This window comes from Adiantum capillus-veneris, chromosome 9, assembly GCF_014529385.1.
Source record: "Adiantum capillus-veneris isolate H3 chromosome 9, ASM1452938v2, whole genome shotgun sequence".
Lineage (NCBI taxonomy): Eukaryota > Viridiplantae > Streptophyta > Polypodiopsida > Polypodiales > Pteridaceae > Adiantum > Adiantum capillus-veneris.
Window position 1 is genome coordinate 32,873,520 of NC_140939.1, and position 21,671 is coordinate 32,895,190.

Below are 21,671 nucleotides of genomic sequence, written 5' to 3' on the forward strand. Positions count from 1 at the left end.
ATTCGCCAAAACAGATCACTCGTGGCCGAGTATCCCCATTGACAAAAAGGAACCGGCTAATCAGCCAAAAACACCACAAAAGGTTATTCGGAAAGTATAGATAAAGAAAAGATTGATGCCCAACAAACCGAGCAAGATATGGCTACCTAAGGACAAACTCCAGACGGAAGTAACATCATTTCAAAGACCTTCAGAAGTTACTCCAAAGTGGAAGTGGCAACCAAAACTGGAGAAAACTAAAGATTCGGCGACAGAGCTTGAAAGGAAACCCAAAACTCAAAACAAGAAGCCTGAACCTCCAAAATGACACTGGAAACCTGTGAAAACTAAAGTAGAATCTGTAAAGATGCAACAAACCGCATACAAATGGGTTCCAAAAATAGTTGCCAGTACAACACCCACAATCAGGGAAAGAGCAATTCAACTGCAAGCTCTTATGTTCCATACACAACTACCCTTGCCATCAAAAGCCACTGAAAACTACATTCAATCCCCGCATATTGCACAGCACCTTGTTACCCAACCCATTGTCTCATTCATCAGAATAGGGCCACATTACACGGCCATGCATAGACACAAGTTCCAAAACCCATGCACATGCACCCAACCTTCGTTCGGGACGACTCAGACAAGGAAGGGGGGAATAATTGATGAATCTAGCAACAGTCAGGGCCATTAAGGGGTCCAACGTGTATATATGTACATAATGTGTGTGTTTTTTCATTATTTAGAGTTCAATTTTGAACATATTCAATCAAAACCTGGCATTTTTAGCGTTTTTGTATCATCCGACCAGCATAATAATGAGCTATAATGACAAAAAACCAGGGCATTGGGATGCTTCTAGAGAAAATATATGCTTAGGAGTGAGTATAATAATTTTGGCTAATTTTTGCCAGTTAATAAGTATTTTCAATTTATTTTGTTTGATTTTCGTTAATAAAACATCAAAAAATTAAAAAAATCTCACTCACAAGTGTCGGAATCAAGTTCTGGAAGCAAACGCCGAAGTATCATGATAAGGTTATCAAGCATGGAAGATATGAAGCTAATCTGAAGATGTCGAATTTCAGCCTTAATGATCATGACTACATTTCGCCAAAATCGCATCAAATGGTCATACGACACCGGAATGATGAGCGGTTTGACCCACAGGTGGTATGCAGATTATATCGGGATCAAAGGTGAGGATAATCAGCCCTATGTCACGAAAATCTCGGGAAGATATAGGCAAGGTAGGCCAAATTCTAGCTCATTGTTCATTTTCACATTTTGAGAGAGAAGAAGAGAGCTTCTCGACCTAGACCGAGCTACCACGTTTCTACCCCGTACGGACGGTCGAAGCCAGCATTTCACACCATATTTCATAGGTATGTTCCTTATCAAGTAAAGATCAAGTCTATTACGCATGCAAGCGCGAATCATTGCACAAACGGGCGAAGGGATCAAATCAAAGTCGGATCGGGTCAAAGAGGTCAAGGGCCCTTAGAGGCATCCAAACAAAACTTTTTCCAGGCACAGAACACATCAATGTGCCCCACAAGGTCAGGAACAAAGCCATATGATCAAATCACAATTTGGTGGTGGTACACCGATCGCGATTGGTGTACCTCACTGACAAAATTTGGGACAGAACATGCAAAACACCTCCCCTCATCCTCGCCTACAATCTGCAGGTGTCAAAATCAATTTTGGCCTCTGTGGAACAATCGCGATCGGTGCCCCCAGATGCAGGTTTTGCAACTTTTGATTTGGCCCAGGCTTGGAACTCAATTAAAAGTATACTCTCTTGAATTTTCAAGGAAAATGCACAATTTTGCTCATGGAATCGGCCTAATTTGTCAAACACAACCGAAAAGGGAAAATTTGACCTACAACTACCAAAATCCGGTTAAAAATAATGATGGATAGTTTGGAATGCACACCTGTCCAACTAAGAGTCAGAACAGTTGTAGAAAACCTCGAATGGATCTCAGAATCTCCTACAAGTACAGATATAGTCATTTCAGTCTCGAATGATCACACAAAGATAGAATTGGAGCCGAGCCAATGCCAAAGACCAAAAGGTGACTTAGGGATGCTCAAGTATCACATGGATATCCAAGGAATGCCTGAAAAATGCACAAATCTAGAAAACCTCCTAAGGCAGGGTATAAAGTGCCTGATCAAGTCAAAATCAGACAATGGAGTAGGCTGATGGTAGCAGCACCTCATGGAAGCAGTGGGAGCTCTAAAACTAACTTCAACTAACTCTAGGATCCAACCAAATTTCATCAGGAAAGCCCAATATGGTTAGACTTAGTAAAATATGGTCAAACAATGGAAAATTTCTCTAATTTGTTCATTTTAAGTCCAAACTTGGAAATAAATCATCAGTGGGCTAAGCAGACATAGGGGTCCATGACCATCTAGTTTTCACCAAAAAAAGCTCAAGTACTACGATCGCGATCGGTGTACCTCAGCATCAGATTTTGACAAAAACCTATCAGATCCCTTGTATACATCTTGTTCAAGTCACCAACCAAGTTTCAAGCCATTTGGACATCAAAAACTCATAAAAAGACAAAGTCTAGTCCAAAACTCCCTTGTAACCCAGAATTAGGACGTGTAAACTCAAAAGTGGTTCAAATGAAACATAGAATGGACCAAAATGACCCTCCAACTATCAGCAACCCACTCATGTGATCAAATCTAATTTTGGCCTCTATACTACGATCGCGATCGGTGTACCTCAGGTCCAGAATTGGCTCAGATTTTAATCAGTCATAGCTCTAGTCTTCCTAGTCCCAGTGGTGAAATATGGACAAGAATGGATGAAATTTGTTCAAGTTATGATCAGTTTCAACTTTTGAACCGTTTTTTACTAAAAGTCTAAATGTGATTGATTGCAAAGGGAAAATCCTAACAGCTTGTGATTCTCCTGACACAGAATGCCTCGCCAAAAGAAAGAAAGGCAGTGGACAGCAGCACCATATGAAGTGGAGGAGCTCACTACAAATGAAAAGGCTCACATCTTGGATGAAATACTTGCTCAGATCCTTGCCCACATATTCATCTCGAAGTTTAAGGATGCTGATGGTGACATGGTAAAGACAACTATCATGCCACGAGAGATATAGAACCTCCACCGAAGGCCGGAGGTAATAGAGGCAATGCGAGCTGTACACTTGGAGCAATTTTTCAGATTACAGCCATGGGGAACAGATTACATGAGGGCCCACGAGCTCATGAGCTCGATACAATATGATGGACAGGCAATGCTCACGGACAAGGATGGATCGAAGGTGAAAGTAAAGATCACTAAAGAAATCATCAACGAAGCTATGCATTTCCTCCCAGGGCAACACGATTTGCTGGCAAAGACAAAGTCGCTGGATAATGAGAAGGCATTCGTCAAAGCAAAAGGAAACAAATACAAATACAGTGACATGATATACGAAGAGCCGGAATTGCCGATGAGATTGATCTCTCAACATTTCAGAGTACAAAAGCCTCCTTGCTACACCGAGCCAATCCTGCACATTGTCGTGGTCATGGCTCTAGCGACAGCCCAAAATAGAACCATTTGCTGCGACTACGGTTCTTACATTTTGGAAAACCTGATCGAAGCAAATTTGAAACGCTTGGCAAAAACAAAAGCTACATGAACGCAGGGCCGATGCTAACCAGAATAGCATACCAGGCTTTGGGAATGATTGAAGATTTTCCAGCTGCTAGTTCTCAAACGGCCCTGATTCAGAAAGCAAAGTTGGTTGCTCATTCAGTAAGGACGACCCCTGGCACAACATCATCGCGCTCAGCAAAGGCCACCAACAAAAGCTCGAGTGATGAAGAAAAAACGGAGACAAATGATGAAGGAAAATCTCAAGAGTCCAAAGACAAAGGGACATCAAAGTTTGAAGAAAGCGAGGACGAAGACTCCACAAAGCCGCTCGAGAGAAAAAGAAGGGAGAGAAGTGTAGTACCGCAGTCGGACTTGCAAAAATCATACGCGGAAGCTCAAAAAAGAGTCGAGGAAAGAAGAACCAAGTTACGGGCTGACAGACAGGCTAGAGCGGCTGCAACACAACAAACACAAAAAAGAAGATTCGAGAGGGAAAGGAAAGAAAGAATAGAAAATGCAACTCGCATACACGCGGAGAAGCAAAGGTTAGAAGCAAGAGCAAAAGGCTGCGGAAGTGGACATTTCTTCGCAGTCCACTGAAGGAACGAAGGAGAAAGACGCGGCTGATGAAACAAACCAGGCAGAGCAGCTAAAGAAGATCCAAAGAGAAAGGAATGTGGAAGCGCGACGGGCAACGGATCCCACCCGCCAAAGAATCATCAGGATTTTAAAGAAAAGAAAAGCGGAAGCATCTGCTCCGCAACAAGGGGAAGAGGCTTCCAAAAAGAGGCATGTACAAGAAGAATCAAGCCCCCCTCCTCCCTCGCCTAAAAAATCGCCTCCTCCCTCTCCAAAATATCCTCGTCCTCCCCCTTCTCCATCGAACAAAAAACAACCAGCTCCTCCTCCTTCAACCTCGTAAAAGGAGTTTATACCTCCTACAGAAGCAATCGGATACCACGAAGCCTGCCAGGCAGTGGCTGGTTTTGATTAGAAGCAAACTTTAAGGGAATTAGAATGGCAATTCCAGTGTCAGCACGTAGCTCAAGCAAGCGCCAAATTACAGATTCAGAAGCAGATCGGTGACACACTGCTAAAGGAAAAAGAAGATCCGATTTTTCAACAACAAATCAGAGCAGACAAAGCCCAGAGTCAACCACAACTGCTGCCCGGACAACAAGTGCCAGATTTGCCTGGAACATCACACCAAGGGCAACAGGAGCATGAATTTGAAGGGCCAGATCTGGATATAAGAGATGAGCTCAATGAGAGCATTAAGGACATGCTAGAGGGGCCAGCAAAGGAGGACATGCTCTATGAAAAGAAGATAATGGAGTCAGCGGCCCTGGCATACTTACAACCAGAAGAGCAGGTGGAAGGATTTGGCCATCAGTACCTCCCATTTCCTCTGCTATGCCATGAAGCAATTCTGTGGAAAGAAAAGATGCGGCCAGCCCTGCCACGAAACAAAGATGGGGGTTACAAAGGCATTGCACTAATAGCGGAAGAAGCTTAGATGCTTGTCGACGACCACCCAAAGTGGAGGCAGAAGTGGTTGGACAAATGGCCACAGGATCTAAGCAACTACCACAACGCTCCTCAACATATACAAATAGATCCCACTTTCTGCCCAATCCCTAGAAGACGCACATGGAAAGACTTCGCCACATGGAAAGGCTCGAGGTCGCAAAAACTGAATTACCCAGTCTTGATAGCTCAGCAGCCCCCTACAGTAGCCTATATGGTCAACACACTGAATTTGACAGTCACATTGCTGCGGGATGTCCCCGACTTGGCGTGTCAAATGCTAGTAAAGATAGCCCAGATGATTGTCACCTACATCCATGTGTTTAAAGACACTGAAGGCGACGATCATCCGTGGAATCTGTTCTTGGAAGGACATAGAGGCATCTGCTGGAATCTCCAGGATTCACCACCACGACACATTTTGATGGCAATGTACTCCAGGCTAATGTACCTGCCCTCACACTACTTGCAGACATTCGAAGAGGCCTTCGTCTCACAGGGTTCTTCAAAATTGACTAAAGGATTTTCCATCCTATGGTGAAGGACCTCAAGGCACGGTACGTAGCATACCAACACACGTTATCTGAAAATCCATTCAGACAGCATCAAGAAGCACTGGAAGCAGTCCTTCGAACAAGAAGTTTTTCAGCAACACTTGCTTCATTGGAGCCACATCAACGGCCAAAGCATTGAACATGCACGAGGGCGTGCAAGGATAAGGAAGGGGGAAGTGTTTGGCGGACGAAGCAACAAGCGGCCGTTTCCAGAGAAGGATCATATTTTTCTGAGAAACCATTGTAAAATTCTTTTGTAGGGAAGCATCTCTAAGCCGAGAATTTGTCAAAGGATTTATGATTATTCTTATGGGAGCAATTGTATATTAGAGAGCCAGTTAGGAGTTTAGGAGCTTATGGTCGGACAAGCCATTTGTAAAGACCTAATCTATAAAGGTCATTTTTTGTAAGTTTGAACATGATCTTTTGGATGAAAAACTGAGAAAACAACGTACGTTTGAGAGCTCCTTCTTGTTCAAACTTGTAATCTTCGCCATTATGGCTACGGTAATCCAAATTCAGATTTGTTTATTGCATTGTGTTCCTCTTATCTTGCTCTTCCATTCAAGTGTAATCATTCAAGATCCGGTGTAGGTTTTTAACTAAAAGTTTGAGGCCTTAAATCGATGTTTTGAGTGTCTATATGCGTGTTTTATGTTGTTTTGACCCTAGTAGCGGCTTTAGGGACCCTAAAACGACCCATTAGGATCACCTGTTCGCTGTTTTTGCTGACCTTGGGATGAACGATCGCGATCTTTTTACCTCTCCAAAATGCTATGACAGTGATAGGATATGCTCCTGATAATCCCCTGTAGCTTCCCTTCAAGTTTCGTGCGATTCGGATATGATTTGCATGGTAAACGGGCGTGATGACTGTAGAGCTGTGTAGAAGGACATAGGCAGATTACTTGGCGGTAATGCGTTTGATTTGCTTGTAGAGTTAGTAGTTGGATCTCTTCGAGTTCACTTCATTAGGAATGACACCCTAGTGAGTTTCCATGCCTCATCCGAGTCACTTCCCCTGTATTGATAAATATGTTGATGCTTGAGAGCTATGCTATGGACGTCCGTCGCGGCGACCCGCAAACATTGACCATGATGCATTCTTGTCAGTTGCTGCAGATTCACATGTGTGGTATTTTGACAGTGGTGCTACAAAGAACATTACCTCACATCGTGAATTGTTTACCTCCTGTCCCTCATGGGAATTCTGTCACTTGTGCCAACAATGCCTCTTATCCAATTCAGGGAGTTGGAAAGATTGTGCTCACTGCTAATGGCAGTTCCTTCACACTTGTTGATGCACTTTATGTACCTGGGATCAAGAAGAATCTCTTGTCTGTATCCGCACTTGCTAGACTTGGACTTGTAGTCAAATTTGTGGATGTTAGATGTACACTTCATGATCTCAGTTTTGGTGATGAAATTGTCCCATGCAAACTCCGTCCTTGGGCAATTACCTGTACTTCATGACTTTCATTGATGATTACTCCAGGCATGCATGGGTATTTCCGCTTAAAGCGAAGTCCGAAGTTTTTATGTGCTTCAAACAATCTCTAGCTATGGTTGAAAATGTCTCGAAATGTACTATGGGCACCCTCCGTTCCGATCGAGGGGGGGAGTATATGTCTCATGAATTTAATGCATTTTTGGCTAGTCGTGGGATAAAACACCAATGTACAGTGCCTTATACACCTCAACAAAATGGTGTTGCTGAGAGGAAAAACAGGTCACTGACGGAAATGGCACGATGTATGGTCAAAAGTCAAGCTTTGCCACATTCTTTTTGGCTTGAGGCCATCATGTGTGCCACTTATTTGCCTTACAGGTGTCCTACGAAAGCTTTGCAGTCTATTACTCCATATGAAGCATGGCATGATAAAAAGCCTTCTATTGAGCACATGCGTGTTTTTGGCTGTTTTGCATATGCTTTGGTGCCACAAGTGCAGCGCAGAAAATTGGATGATAAGGCTGTCAAATGTATTTTTGTTGGTTAAAGTGTTGAAAGCAAAGGTTACAGGTTATATCATCCGCAAACAAAACGTATTCTGGTTTCTCGGGATGTAGTGTTTGTGGAAGATTCTGTTCAGCCCTTGCTGTCATGTACTAGAGACAGTAATGTAAGCTCACAGGACATTTATGACACTTTGTTGCCTCTTTTCAGTGGTGGAAATACGAATGTAAGTTCCAATGAGGCAAATGTATAGCCTATGGGGGTTTCTGAAAATATTTTAGATCAGCCTATTACTGATGCAGATGTACATGATGTACTTGATGAGGAAAGGGCTGAAAATGAGCAGGCTAGAGGTATGTCAAAATGGTTGGTGCACACTTTGCGTGACAGTAAATTGGATGCACCTTTGTCTAGTCGTACTCGTTCAAATGTATAGCCTATGGGGGTTTCTGAAAATATTTTAGATCAGCCTATTACTGATGCAGATGTACATGATGTACTTGATGAGGAAAGGGCTGAAAATGAGCAGGCTAGAGGTATGTCAAAATGGATGGTGCACACTTTGCGTGACAGTAAATTGGATGCACCTTTGTCTAGTCGTACTCGTTCAAGCTCTCGCCATGCATCTTATGCATCAGATTGTTATGCTTTGGCTGTGTCTAGTTTACATGATGTTGAGGAGCCTCTGTCTTTTGATGAAGCACAGAATTCAGAAAATTAGATGGCTACCACGCAATCAGAATATGATGCACTGATAGAAAATGACACATGGACTTTATGTAATTTGCCTCCTGGCAAAAAGGCCATTGGTACGAAGTGGGTTTACAAGTTGAAACACAAGCCGGATGGTGAGATCGATCGCCATAAGGCTCGACTTGTTGCAAAGGGTTATGCACAGCAAAAAGGCATTGATTATGAAGAGACTTTTGCTCCCACTTGTCGTATGACTACTGTGCGTTTTCTATGTGCATTGGCAGCTCATTTTGGTTGGGATGTACATCAATCAGACATTGTTACTGCTTTCTTGAATGGTGACATATTTGAGGAAGTTTATGTAACGCAGCCTCGTGGTTTTGTCATAAAAGGACAAGAGGACAAAGTGTGCAGATGTAAGAAGGCTTTGTATGGGTTGAAGCAATCTCCTCGCACTTGGTATGAGAAAGTTGACACTCATTTGGTTAAACGAGGCTTTCGTAACAGTCCAACAGAAAGCACATTGTATGTAAAGCGTGAGGGTGATGTACTTCTCATTGTGGTTCTTTATGTTGATGATTTGATGATCACTGGACCAAATGAGAGACATATTGCTACTTTGAAGATGAAAGATTTGGGGCTGTTGCATCACTACTTGGGTATACAGTTTAAGCAGTGTGATGGTGGTATTGCCTTGTGTCAGAAAAGTTACATAGAGACATTGCTATGTAAGTTTGGACTTGAGGATTGCAAACCTATTGCCACTCCCATGGAAACAGGTTTGAAGTTGAGTCTACATGATGTTGGCGATCCTGCTGATGTCACTCTTTACCAAACTATTGTTGGCTGCGTCATTTATGTATGCAACACGAGGCCAGATATTCAGTTTGCAGTCTCAGAGGTCAGCAGATTCATGCATAGCCCAGGGTCCAAGCATTGGCAGGCTGTCAAGAGGATTTTTCGCTACCTTAGTGGCACTTTACACCTTGGCTTGTTTCATCCCAAGGGGGGATCATTGCCGCTAGACTTACATGCTTTTTTGGACTCAGATTGGGCTGGTTGTTTTGACACGCGAGTGTCCACAAGTGGTTTTTGTTTCATGCTTAGCAGTTCATGTATATCATGGTTGAGCAAGAAGCAACCTACTGTGGCCACTTCGAGTTGTGAGGCTAAGTACAGGGCAGTCTTCACAGCTACGGTTGAGTGTGTATGGCTCAGACGCCTTATGGCTGATTTGGGTGTTGGACAAGACACTGCCAACATTATCTACACTGACAGTCAGAGCGCATTGGCAGTTGTAAGGAACCCAATTTTTCATGCTCGCACAAAGCACATTGAGGTGCATTACCACTATGTCAGGGAGAGGCTCTCAGCACGAGAGATCAGCTTGGCTTATGTGCCAACACAGGACAACCTTGCAGATCTTTTCACAAAGGCATTGTCTTGTGAGAAGCTTGAAGCTTTCCGCAAAGCTTTGGGCTTACTCCCCTTTGTGAACTGATCATGTCCTCATGGCATGGCACTTCCCTTTACTCATGTGCCAGCTCTCGTTCACCGCATCACTCCAGGGGGGATTTGTTACCATATACATGTGGTAGTGATGTGTGTGAACACACTAGGACCGCCGGGGCATTTTTTCCCTCTTTAGGAGGTTTTTTCCCCCGTGCATTGTATATACGCCCATCACTCTAGGGCTATCTATCCTCCCATTGCACACTAAGTAATACACTCTCTATTGTGTGCCTTGAGCTTCCTTCATCTTCTCCAAGCTGTGTGTGTCTCTCTGCAACCCTAATTCCAACATCTGCTACTCATGATACATAGGTTTGTTGGCAAGCTTACATACACTCTGTGTGTGTGTGTGTGTGTGTGTGTGTGTGTGTGTGTGTGTGTGTGTGTGTGTGTGTGTGTGTGTGTGTGTGTGTGTGTGTGTGTGTGTGTGTGTGTGTGTGTGTGTGTGTGTGTGTGTGTGTGTGTTATACACAACACCAACATCCAGAGCTCTAATTGCCCAGCTCCAATTGCCCCAATTTCTCAGTTGGTCCGAGATGATTGAGTGATATATGGCTCCATCTCTGGCTTGGGTTTTTTTGTTATATTTAAAATCTTAAACTTGGAGCATGCAAAATGTGGTAATGGCATAGTTGATGTCTCTTGATGATGTATTTGAATCTTTGGCATAAAGACTATGGAGCTAGCATTGGTTTTTTAATGCAATGTATAGGGTATCTCTTTGCTCTGGATAAATCTTTGAACAACTATACTAAGCCTAGTTTTTTAATTACTTCAGGTAGTTTTCTTTAGTATCTGGGGTGGCATGAGTAGTATTGTCTCTGAATGGACCACAAAAAAACCATCATGATGCATGGCACCAATGGTGTGATTAGTTACATTTATACAAAGTAAAACAAAATGGGTGGGTATATAACACTTGGATCAAAAGGGGTAGTGGCCTTTTGATTAGAATTTTAAATGATTTAAATAGCTATTTAAGGGCTCAAAAAATTGGGGTATATAATAACCTTATGTATAATCTACAATAAACTCACTTGTATCTCAAAGGAGTGATGACCTTTTCAATTACAAGATAAAAAAGAATGTAAAAGGAAACAAAAAACACACATTTTTATTATTATAAAAAGAGCAAAAAAAACTTTGGACAATTGGTTTAATGTTAAAAGAGTTGTAAGATGGACATGGATAACAAATGTAAAGTCCATAGACACCTATAAAATGCATTCAAGACTAAAATATATGTTGTCTTATTTGAATGGATGCAGGCAAGGACTCTATCATTTCTTGGAATTTTTTTTGGCTTAGATGGTGTCCGTCACTAATGTACCTGACTCTCGTCACGTTTTAGAACAATTAGTGCAGACTTCCTCATGTCTAAAAACACTAGAATGAGACCTCATTCTCATATCTATGTACAAAAATAATTCAAAGACTGAGTTGTTTTTGTGCTATTCCTTGTCCCTTATCTAAAGCCGGTTGTCTTTTGAACTACTATGTTCCTTTGTGTATATGTATTAATTTAAAACAACAGCACACACACACACACACACACACATAGAGAGAGAGAGAGAGAGAGAGAGAGAGAGAGAGAGAGAGAGAGTAGCCATGGCATAACATAGACATAGTGAGTATTTCATTAAGAATAGATTCCTAATGAGCATAGCAAGAGTTCTTGGATGGAGAGAGCAACAAAAGCATAACACCTAGTTAGATAGGCATGAACAATACTTCAAAAAGAGAGAGAAATTAAGCTATTGACAACAGTTGAGGACCGGATTTACATGGAGCCGTCCCCCCTCCACAAGGCTTTGTATTATAGGTTTCCCCCATAAAGGGAGACATTTTACAATACAATACTTTGTGTTCCTTCAATAACTTGCTAGTGCAATGAAGATGGAAGCTTCAAGCACCAAGCTTACACTTGAAAACACAACATCAATTCCCTCACGGTCTCAAACCCAAGACCTCAAACACCTTCGAAGATGGTGAGAGCTAGCGGGGTATGAGAGTATATTGAGAGGAAGAAGAAGTATTCTTACGAGAAAGAAGTATGTCTCCTCACATGATCACTCTTAATAGCTTAGCATAGGTTAGTAATTAGCATGGTAGAGGAGATGAGCATGCATTGGAGCTTGGCTATTGGTTGGATTTGCATCACAAAGCCAAAAGTTGTTGGTGTAGGTCTCCCTTCTCACAAGCTTGGAGTAGATGTTGAGCTTTCCATTAAATCTTGAGAAGGAGATAGTCTTCTTTAATTCACACATGAGTTTGTGTGTGTGTGTGATAATGCCTTGCAAAAATCAGCCCCCTCTCTCTCTTGGTCGACCCCTCTTGCTATTTCCTCTTGTTGGCCCCTTATTGGCTCATGCCAAGATTAGCCAATAGGAAATTAGAAGCATAATTGCTAGCATTGTAACATGTATTCCCCTTTCCCCTTTTGCGAGAGCTTTAGGTATTTAAATAATTCAATTAAACTCTCATTGGACCTCTTAGTCTTCTGGCCAATAGGAATCAGGAAAGCCATTGGGCTGCTGAATGCTCATTGGACCCCTTGGTAGACTTTCCAATAGTATGGAAACCACATTCACTCTCTCGGTCGTCTTGAGAGTGCATCGGCTACCTTATTATGCTCAGCAATGTGAGCAATACGAAAATGAAATTGCAAAAGGAAATTTGCCCACCTCATTTGTTTGTCGGAGAGCTTGGTCTGCGTCAAGAAATACTTAAGGCTTTGGTGATCCGTCCGCCGCAGAATGAAAGGAGTCCCCAATAAGTAGTGCTTCCACGTAAGGCACGTAGAACTGTGAGGATTTCCTTTTCATATATGCCTAGAGCTTGCTCAATAGGGTCAAGCCTTCGACTTTCATAGGCTATGGCATGCCCTTCTTGGAGCAAAATAGCTCCAAGGCACCCCCACCACAAGCATCACATTGGACCTCAAATGGCTTTGAAAGATTCGGCAGTGTAAGCACAAGTTGAGAGATAAGCTTTTCGAAAGCATTGTTCCTCTTGGTAGACCATGTATACCTAACATTTTTCTATGTTAGGTCATATAATGGTCCCGTAATTTGTGAGAACTTTTCTATGAAGCGTCTATAGTATGCACACATACCTATAAAGCTTCTTAGTTCATGTAGATTTCTTGGATTAGGCCATCCTCTTATTACCTCTAGCTTTGATGGTTCCATTTGGATGCCATCTTGAGAGATACTGTGACCTAAAATACTGAATCTCTTGTAAGAAAAACTCACTTTTCTTTCGATTAATATAAAGTTTACTCTCTCATAAAACTTGAAATATTACCTGGAGGTGTTGCTTGTGTTCGTTTAGTGAGTTAGAGTAGATGATTACATCATCGAAGAACACTCCAGTAAAGGTTCGATGAGGCTTGAATAGCTTCTCCATCAAGCGGTTACATGTAACTGGTGTATTGGTCAAGCCAAAAGGCATGACAATGTACTTGTAAAGACCAAATGTGGTGCAAAATGCGGTCTTTACAATGTCTTGATCAACTATCCTTATTTGATGGCAGCCACTTTTTGGGTCAATGCTATTGAAATAGGTCACCCTTGTAGCTTATCAAATAGGTCTTCTACCCGTGGAACGAGAAACCTATTTTTGATAGTGAACCTATTTAGTGCTCTATAGTCGACACACATACGATATGTGTTGTCTTTCTTCTGCATTAGTAACACTGGTGAACAAAATAGAGATGAGCTAGGCCTAACCATACCCTTCTCAACTAACTCATGCACTTGCCGCATAATCTCCTCTTGTTGGGCTTGAGAAACTCTATAAGGATGTTTATTAGGCGGTGAACTTCCTGGAAGAAGTTCAATTGCATGGTCATCATTGCCTCGTTTAGGAGGTAGTTCACAAGGGATGTCGTCAATAAAAACATCTTGAAATCCCTTGAGAAATTGGATAACTCTAATTCCTTGTGATTGTTTATATTTTCTTTTGCTAAAGCCTTAGGTTCATTTTGAGAATCTTTAACAAAAATCATGTACACGGAAATAGAGCTCTTTATTGACTTATCGAAAGCTTGCTTATGTAGAATGGGTATGGTGTTACCCAACTCCTTAGCATCTATGTACATATCTTTACCCAGAACCTAAAGTAGATTTGCCTTTCAAGGAATTTAATATTGGCAGTCATGCGATCAAACAATGGTGTCCCTAGGATAACATCCTCGTGCTTGAGAGGAGAGATAAAGAAATCCTCCTTATCCACATAGCTTTGGACATGGAGCCTCAATTTCCCAATTAAGAGAGTGACTGAGGCTTCTTGCCCCTTGAAAGCACCATCAGCAAGTAGGACATCTCCCATCTCATAGGCTTGGATGCCTAGCTTGGTGGCCAACTCTATGGATATGAAATTGTGAGTAGAACCAGGGTCAAAGAGAATAAAAGCATCATGTTCTCTTACCTTTTCCCAAGCATGGCATAGAGGAGATCCTTTGTGGTGAGCATCCTTTTCTTGGATTTCGACCAAGGTAGCTCGAGGAGGCTCATTTCGTGTATTCTTGTGGGGACAAGCACGATAAGCATGCCCTTGCTCCCCGCACTTGAAACAACGGTTATCTTTACGATAACGCTCTAGCTCTTCCGGAAAGAGTTTATATATGCCTTTATAAACTCCCTTATCCTTAGCTTTGTGGTTGTTGGTGTTGCCTTTGGGAGACTTTTGGACATTGTCCTTCCCCTTAAGCTCGTTAAGGTCCTTGTTTTCCGTGGGCTTAGAATTTCTCTTAGCCCCTTGTTGGAAATTGATTTGTGAAGCCACCATGGTATGGTGTATGACAGCAGATATAGTGCGTGGCCTTTGGGAGTTGACATACTCCGCCATATCTTCAGTTAAACCCGCAAAAAAATTATTGTTTTTGCTCTCCAAAATCCATCTTTTTGAAGACAGTGGCTTTGAGATGTAAATTCCAAAACTTGTCTACATATTTGTGAATGGATTTGTTTCGTAGGGAGAGAGCTTCAAGCTTCACCATTTGGTGAGTACTTTGTCTTTGGCATCAGTAGCCAAAAACTGCTTCATGATGGAAGCTCTTAAAGCTTTCCATGTTCGTCGAGCTTCAGCATTTGCTCGTAGGCTAGAGCACCATTGCCTGGCGGACTTTTGAAAATGTGTAGCTACATGACGTAGCTTAGAGGACTCCATGAAGCCCTCATCTTTAAATGCCACATTGAATTGTTGGATAAAGGCCAAGACTTTGTCCGTAGCACCAAAGGTGCCATTGTAGGTAAGGAAAGAGATGTTCTTTCCTCCCTCTTTGAACTTTTTGAGCTTGGACGACCTCTTCCACACGGCATAGGATTTCCTATGGCCTCTTCTTTTAGGTGGTTCAAGAGCTGCACCATCACTTTCTTCAGAAGAGGAAGAGTATGAGGAGGATGGAGAAGAGGGTGACCTCTCTCTCGCCTTTTTCTTCCCTTGTTCCTCCTTGTATGCACCATCACTTTCTTCAAAAGAGGAAGAGGATGAAGAAGATGGAGAAGAGGGTGACCTCTTTCTCGCCTTTTTCTTCCCTTCTTCCTCCTTGTCTACACCATTACTTTCTCCAGAAGAGGAAGAGGATGAAGAAGATGGAGAAGAGGGTGACCTCTTTCTCGCCTTTTTCTTCTCTTGTTTTCTCTCGTCCCTCTTTGAACTATGGTGTAGTGAAGTGTGTGATGGTCTTCTCCGTCTAGGGGGTGTTGGAGAGCGTTTTGCCGACCATCTTCATGGAGCCATCTCCATCGAGGTGGCAGGAGACTCACTTCTTTCTTGTTCTTTTAGTGGGGGCTCTACCATTGAAACTTGAGTTCTCCTTTGGGAAGGATATACTTCGTCAAGTAGTAGATTTTTGAGCCCTTTGTTACAAATCCTCTTCTTCCTCCCTTATCGAAGAGAGGCCTCTTTTGGAACTCTCACAAGGAGGCTTCCCAGGTACTCTCTCTTCTTGGTGGGGAGTTTGGAGAATCCCATGAGTACGTAGTTGCCATTGCACTTCACCTTGGAGGGATGGATTGCACATGGCTTGTTGAAGCCTAGTAATAAGGTAATTGACAAGCATAGGGGCATCATTAGTAGCCTGTTTATTAGCAAAGTCAAATCTATCAACATTAATTTCACTCTCTTTACTATTGTCAGCCATTCTAACAAATTTTAGGTGTAAAATTTTTAAGTGTACTTTGGCACTTCAAGCCCTAGTTGCTACTCCTCTTAACCCTTTAGAAAAGCACTCAAGCTCTTGTACCCGTGGCTCGAATATCATTAACTGCAAGGAATAGAAGAGAGGGTCTTTCACCACCAAAACTGCACCGGCTCTTGTCAAGCTTTTAATAGCTCAATAGTAAGCCGCAGGCAAGCCCTCTAGGACTCCAGTATTAAGACCATAGCTCTCGACGATGATGCCCTGTTATCTGCACGAAGCAGGCACATTGCAAGGCTGAAAAATCCCTAAAGCATAACACCTAGTTAGATAGGCATGAACAATACTTCAAAAAGAGAGAGAAATTAAGCTATTGACAACAGTAGGACCGGATTTACATGGAGCCAGTCCCCCCTCCAAAAGGCTTTGTATTATAGGTTTCCCCATCAAGGGAGACATTTTACAATACAATACTTTGTGTTCCTTCAATGTGCACGTTTGTCGCACGTGTCAATGCAAGGGACTTGCCGATACACTGTGTGCGAGCCACAAATGGCTGCAAGCACACAACCAGACTAATCTAGCAAGATCATGAGAGCAGGGTGTGTCACTCACCGCCCTACGCTCACCTTCGCGAAGGATTCCTCACTGCGAAGAAGAAGGAGCCGCCACTACGCCGCGCTCAACCGCTTCGCATCGTGCCGTGCCGTCGTTGCAATTCTCTCTCTCTCTCTCTCTCTCTCTCTCTCTCTCTCTCTCTCTCTCTCTCTCTCTCTCTCTCTCTCTCTCTCTCTCTCTCTCTCGCATACACACACACACACAAGGAGATGAAGAAGAAGAAGATGGAGATGGAGCAAGAGCACTCTTCAATTGCACAAATGAGAGAATGAGTGATTTTTAGGTTTAAGTGACTTTTATATGAGCTCGCCCCATTCACACTTGGGCACCCATGCTTAGCCAACTAACCCTTGAATGTTCCAGTTAGGGTGCGCCTCTCATCAGCGATCACTCTTACCCTTTTCCTATTGGACTGACAAGCCCGGTATCTGACTCTACCAAATAAATAATACGGCGTCAGTCGTAGGTGATAGGAATGTGCATGAGGGTTAACATGCCCCCCTTCCTGATGTAGATTTTGTCCTCGGAAGCTATTGAGTTGAAGCTCGTTTGTCAAGGTGGAAGAGCATTTGAGATGAATGTCCTTAGCCTTCTTCAGTCCTCACTGCAAAATCAAACAACATTGGCACAGTAATTGCATTCTCATATACAATTAAAAAGCATATGCATTTGTAGATAGACAAATTGATTGGTAACAAAATTTTAAACCATTTGTCAGCAATAAACATTAAATTGTAATATAATCAAACGCATAAACAGTTGTGAAGGTCAAAAACTAAACAAGTCTGGGGTCGCTAATTTAACAGTCAAATTGCACTAGAGGTCAACTATTAATACCATGGGCAAGCTTCTCAATTTTCTCCGGTCAATTAAGTTGTTTAATCGTGACAGCCAAGTATTTCATGTCCAAGGGCTAACTAGAGGCTATACCTAGAAGACCTTGTAGTTAAGCTACAATAAAAGGAATTGCTCATGAAATAATCGTCTAACTTATTTCCTTTTCTTTGACCCCCCAAAATCTTTTCACAGTGATTCAATTTTGATGTGTGTGCTTATTTTGTATACCTTGGGTTTTTTGCTTTTCAAGGAAATTTTAGTTTTCCATTGAGGAAAGCTCGAAGAGCTGAGACTAGCTCATGGTCTTTATATAGTTTGGACATGATGGTGGTTCTAACTTCTGAAGACATGAAATCCATCAATCTGGCAATGTTTAACGGCACCTTTTGGGCTTCAGTCCCTTGACATGGGGAAGATGGGATCTCCATTTCTTCAATAGGATCAGATAGTCCCTCTGTAAACATTCTTTCCATCAAGAAGTGAGTACGTCCACTTTCCCATGACTTTAAGTCACTTTCTTCTTGGATGACACTAGGTATGGATAAGGGTCTATGGACTTGGTGAGCTTGTTGTTGCGTAGGGAACACTGTGACTATAATCTAGATCTGCCTAGGTGCTAATTCTAGATCCCTTTGGGTATCTTCTACCAAACTCCTTATTGCTTGACTCGCTTGATCTCCTTTGTAGGGTTTGGATAAGTTCCTATCTTCTTCTTGGATCCTGGCCATTGTGGCTCATGAAGATCTTCCTTGTTGGTTTCTATCTTAGTGGTCATTTTGATCTCCATGGTTTCTCCTGAATCAGAATCCTCTTCAACGTCATTCATATATACGGGGTCGTCCCCAGTCCCTATGTTGGTCTTCGAACTGGGGTCTGACTTCGCTGCTTTTTGCGATCTCTTCCTTCGTGTTTTCTTCTTTTTTTGAGATTGGGCAATTGATGTCGTGTCTCTTTCCTCAAGGATATAATTTTGTTTTTGGAGCATCGATCATGTGAGTACGTTTACTGGTACCACAGGTGTACTTTGTGATGGCTCCTTGATAACCTCAATCAAGTTTAATGGCGTGATCTTCGGTGCATTTGGATTATTTGGACATTGGGCAATCAAATGATCTATGTCACATTGAGTACACATGAGTATCGGCATTGTAGATGTGCTCGCTTGATTGGTTTGCATTAGTGTGGCGTTCTTTTGTAGCATAACAGGACACTCGGCCACACGACATGGACCTCCATACTCATAGCATTGAAGAGGTGGTCTCTTAACAGTGTCATTCTCTTGCAGCAAGAGCAGCTACTTGATAGACAGGTTTGACTTGTCCCCGATAGTCCTCCATGTAGTATTGTGGACTTTCTTCAAGCGCATCCATCCCATAGGCAATATTAGGGTCTATATCTTCCTCACAGCCTTCCAAACAAGCAATAGATGACTCACAACCCACTTGATTCACAGAAGTGATTCTCGGATGTGGTGGTTGCGGTCCTAGCACTGGAGGTGGTAAGGGTGTTGTTTGAACAACATTTTGGGCCCTAGGGACCATGTGTTGTGACGTTTGTTCAAGAGGTGGGGCTCGCATCAATGTAGGCACTCGAGGTGTGTCTGTCCATGCTAAGGTTGGTCTATTGGCCATCGCGCGCTTAAATATTATGCAATCCTTAGCTTGATGACCATACCTCCCACATGCATTGCAATTCCCATTGAATTTTACTCTAAAAGTAGGGCATTCACTGGTACTATGCGGTCCATAGCATATTGAGCACCATTGTTGCTCCCTTCTTGGATACATATGGTTGTTTTGCGGAGCACGATTGTCTCTAAGACTCTCTTGAATGGCCTTGGTGAGATCTGCTGAAGTCATCTCAGGTATCTTTGGCTCCTTAGCAATAGGCTTTAGGGTCATTGGCTGATGCCCCGATGCTTGCGAGCTAATAGATTTAGGCTCAACAAACACTCTTTCTGCTTGAATCATTAAATTATCCTCCAATTGGATCACATTGGTGGTAACCGCTTCCCAAGTGGTGATACCTCTAATGACTAGGTCATTGTAGATATCCTCATGTCGTAATCCCCTAATGAATCTATCAAGCAATTGATTATTATTGAAGAGCTCATTTGGATTACAATGAGAATTCAAATGCTTCAAAGCGACTAATAAAGTCTCTCACTGACTCTCCTTCCTCTCGTTGGGCTTTCTGGAGCTGAGAGGCTACACCCCAAAGCACTCCCTCTTGTATGTATTCTTTTAAAAACGGTCTCCTAAGAGTAGGGTAGTTTGTTTTTTCTTTCACCCTTAGGGTTCTATACCAATCCCATGCCTTCCCAGTTAAGGTTAGAGGCTTAGAGAATTACTCTTATGCAGGTCATTGTGTTCTCCTAGAGAATCGCATATTTGTTCAAACACTTCGATATGCTTTCTCACATCCCCGTCTCCACTAAATGTTTATGTGAGCTTCGCTATTTTTACTGCCTTACTTCTAGGTTCTCTATCAGGCGTGTTACGCATATTCTCAGCAATAGATCGACTGATAGCTTGAGAAAATGTTGCCAAGTCACCTAAGTGAGTAGGAGATGTGGGTGGAGGTGCTCCAGAGGCTACATGTGGAGTAGGTATTTGCATTGGGCTTGGCGCATAGGAAGCCCTTGGATTCCACGGTTGGTACGGTGTTGTGCCATGTGGCGGTCTAAAGTTCATATGTGTGGCCCTAGGCATAGCAGACCTCGGATGTGACATGCTAATGCTAGCCAGTATGGCCCCATGGAAATAAGAGCTTGGGTGTTGTGGTTATGGAGCATAGGTTGTTGAAACAATGGGAGGGGTAGGGGCTACATGAGTGCAATGACCCATAGGTGTATACAATTGGTACACACTTGTAGGGGTCGTTGTCGGCATTGAGCTACCATGTAGTGGTGCTTTACTAACAAATGAGGTCCATGGCGTGTTTCTTGGCATGCCCATCATTGGGGTAGGCATGGTAGTCGTGGCGTCATCAAGGGAAAGATGAGCTAGACTTGGAAAGATAAAGCTATCACTTGTGGGCTCAGATTGCACTGAGACCCCTGGCGAAACAACATATGGGGGATCCATCGGACTTACCAAGGGAGTCTCTTTTTGTGATAAGGTTGGTTGTTTAGCCTTCCCTATATCCAAGAATCTCATGAGACCCGTTGAAGGCATGTGGATCCCCTTGTTCTGTCTCTCTAGCTCAATAACCCTATGGATGACCTCACAAACTCTTTGTTGTTGATCCTCCACACTAGTTGCACCCGTTGTGGATTGTAGGACATCTGACCAACCCATGTGTAGTTCAACTCCCAGTTCTCATTTAGGAACGCTCCATCTAGGCTTGAGGTGCTAGGGGTGTCCTTTGAGCTAGATGCAATGTTGCTCTCTATGGGTTGGCCCTTAGTGGTTGCCAAGTCAGGCACACTCAATTGCTCTCCTAGCAAGGATATTGACATAGGGGCTTTCGTTTTAACTCTCTTCATTGCTCCGCCTTGCATAAGCTCTCAATTTCCTTTTCCCTAGCCGCAATGATATATCGCTCAACCTCTTGCACCTTGGCAAGGCTTCTACCATCAGGTAATATGACCTCGGAGGGGAATAGCTATAAAGAGTCAGGGGATGCAGTGAATGTAGTATTCACGTGCACATTCTCTAAGGGCATAGGGTCTACATTGGTCATGAATGGCGACTTTACTTCCCACCCCCCTTATTTACATCGTTAGCTCCATGTTCGGAGCGAGTGGCTCTACTAAAGGTTTCCTTCAAGCAGCTAAGCACGCTCGGCCCGGACTGTGGACCATGGCATGCATGTCTTGGCTTGATCTATCGAGATTAGGCATTGGAAAACCCTCCATGACGTCGTAGTCATAGGAAGAGTCACTAGCCGCTATGTTTGGGTCTTGGTTTGTACTACTTTGGGTCCCCGCCGAGGGCCCGGAACCTAAGGTAGGTGGATATTGAGAACTCGCATAAGTCGAAATGCTCTCTAGTTGCTCAGCCTCTAGAACACGACGAAAGCGCAGATGCATCTGCCTTTGGCACCCTACAAGCGTTGGCGAATAATCTCAAACGTTAACCGCTTACTTTTTTAGGCGTCCGTTTTTACTCGTTCTTTTTATGTTCTTTGATGTTTTTTTAAGATCGGTTTTTGGATTAGAGTATGTGATAGCTCGAAACGAGCGTATCACTTAGGGGGTCGTGGTGTGCTTTACAGCACAGTGTT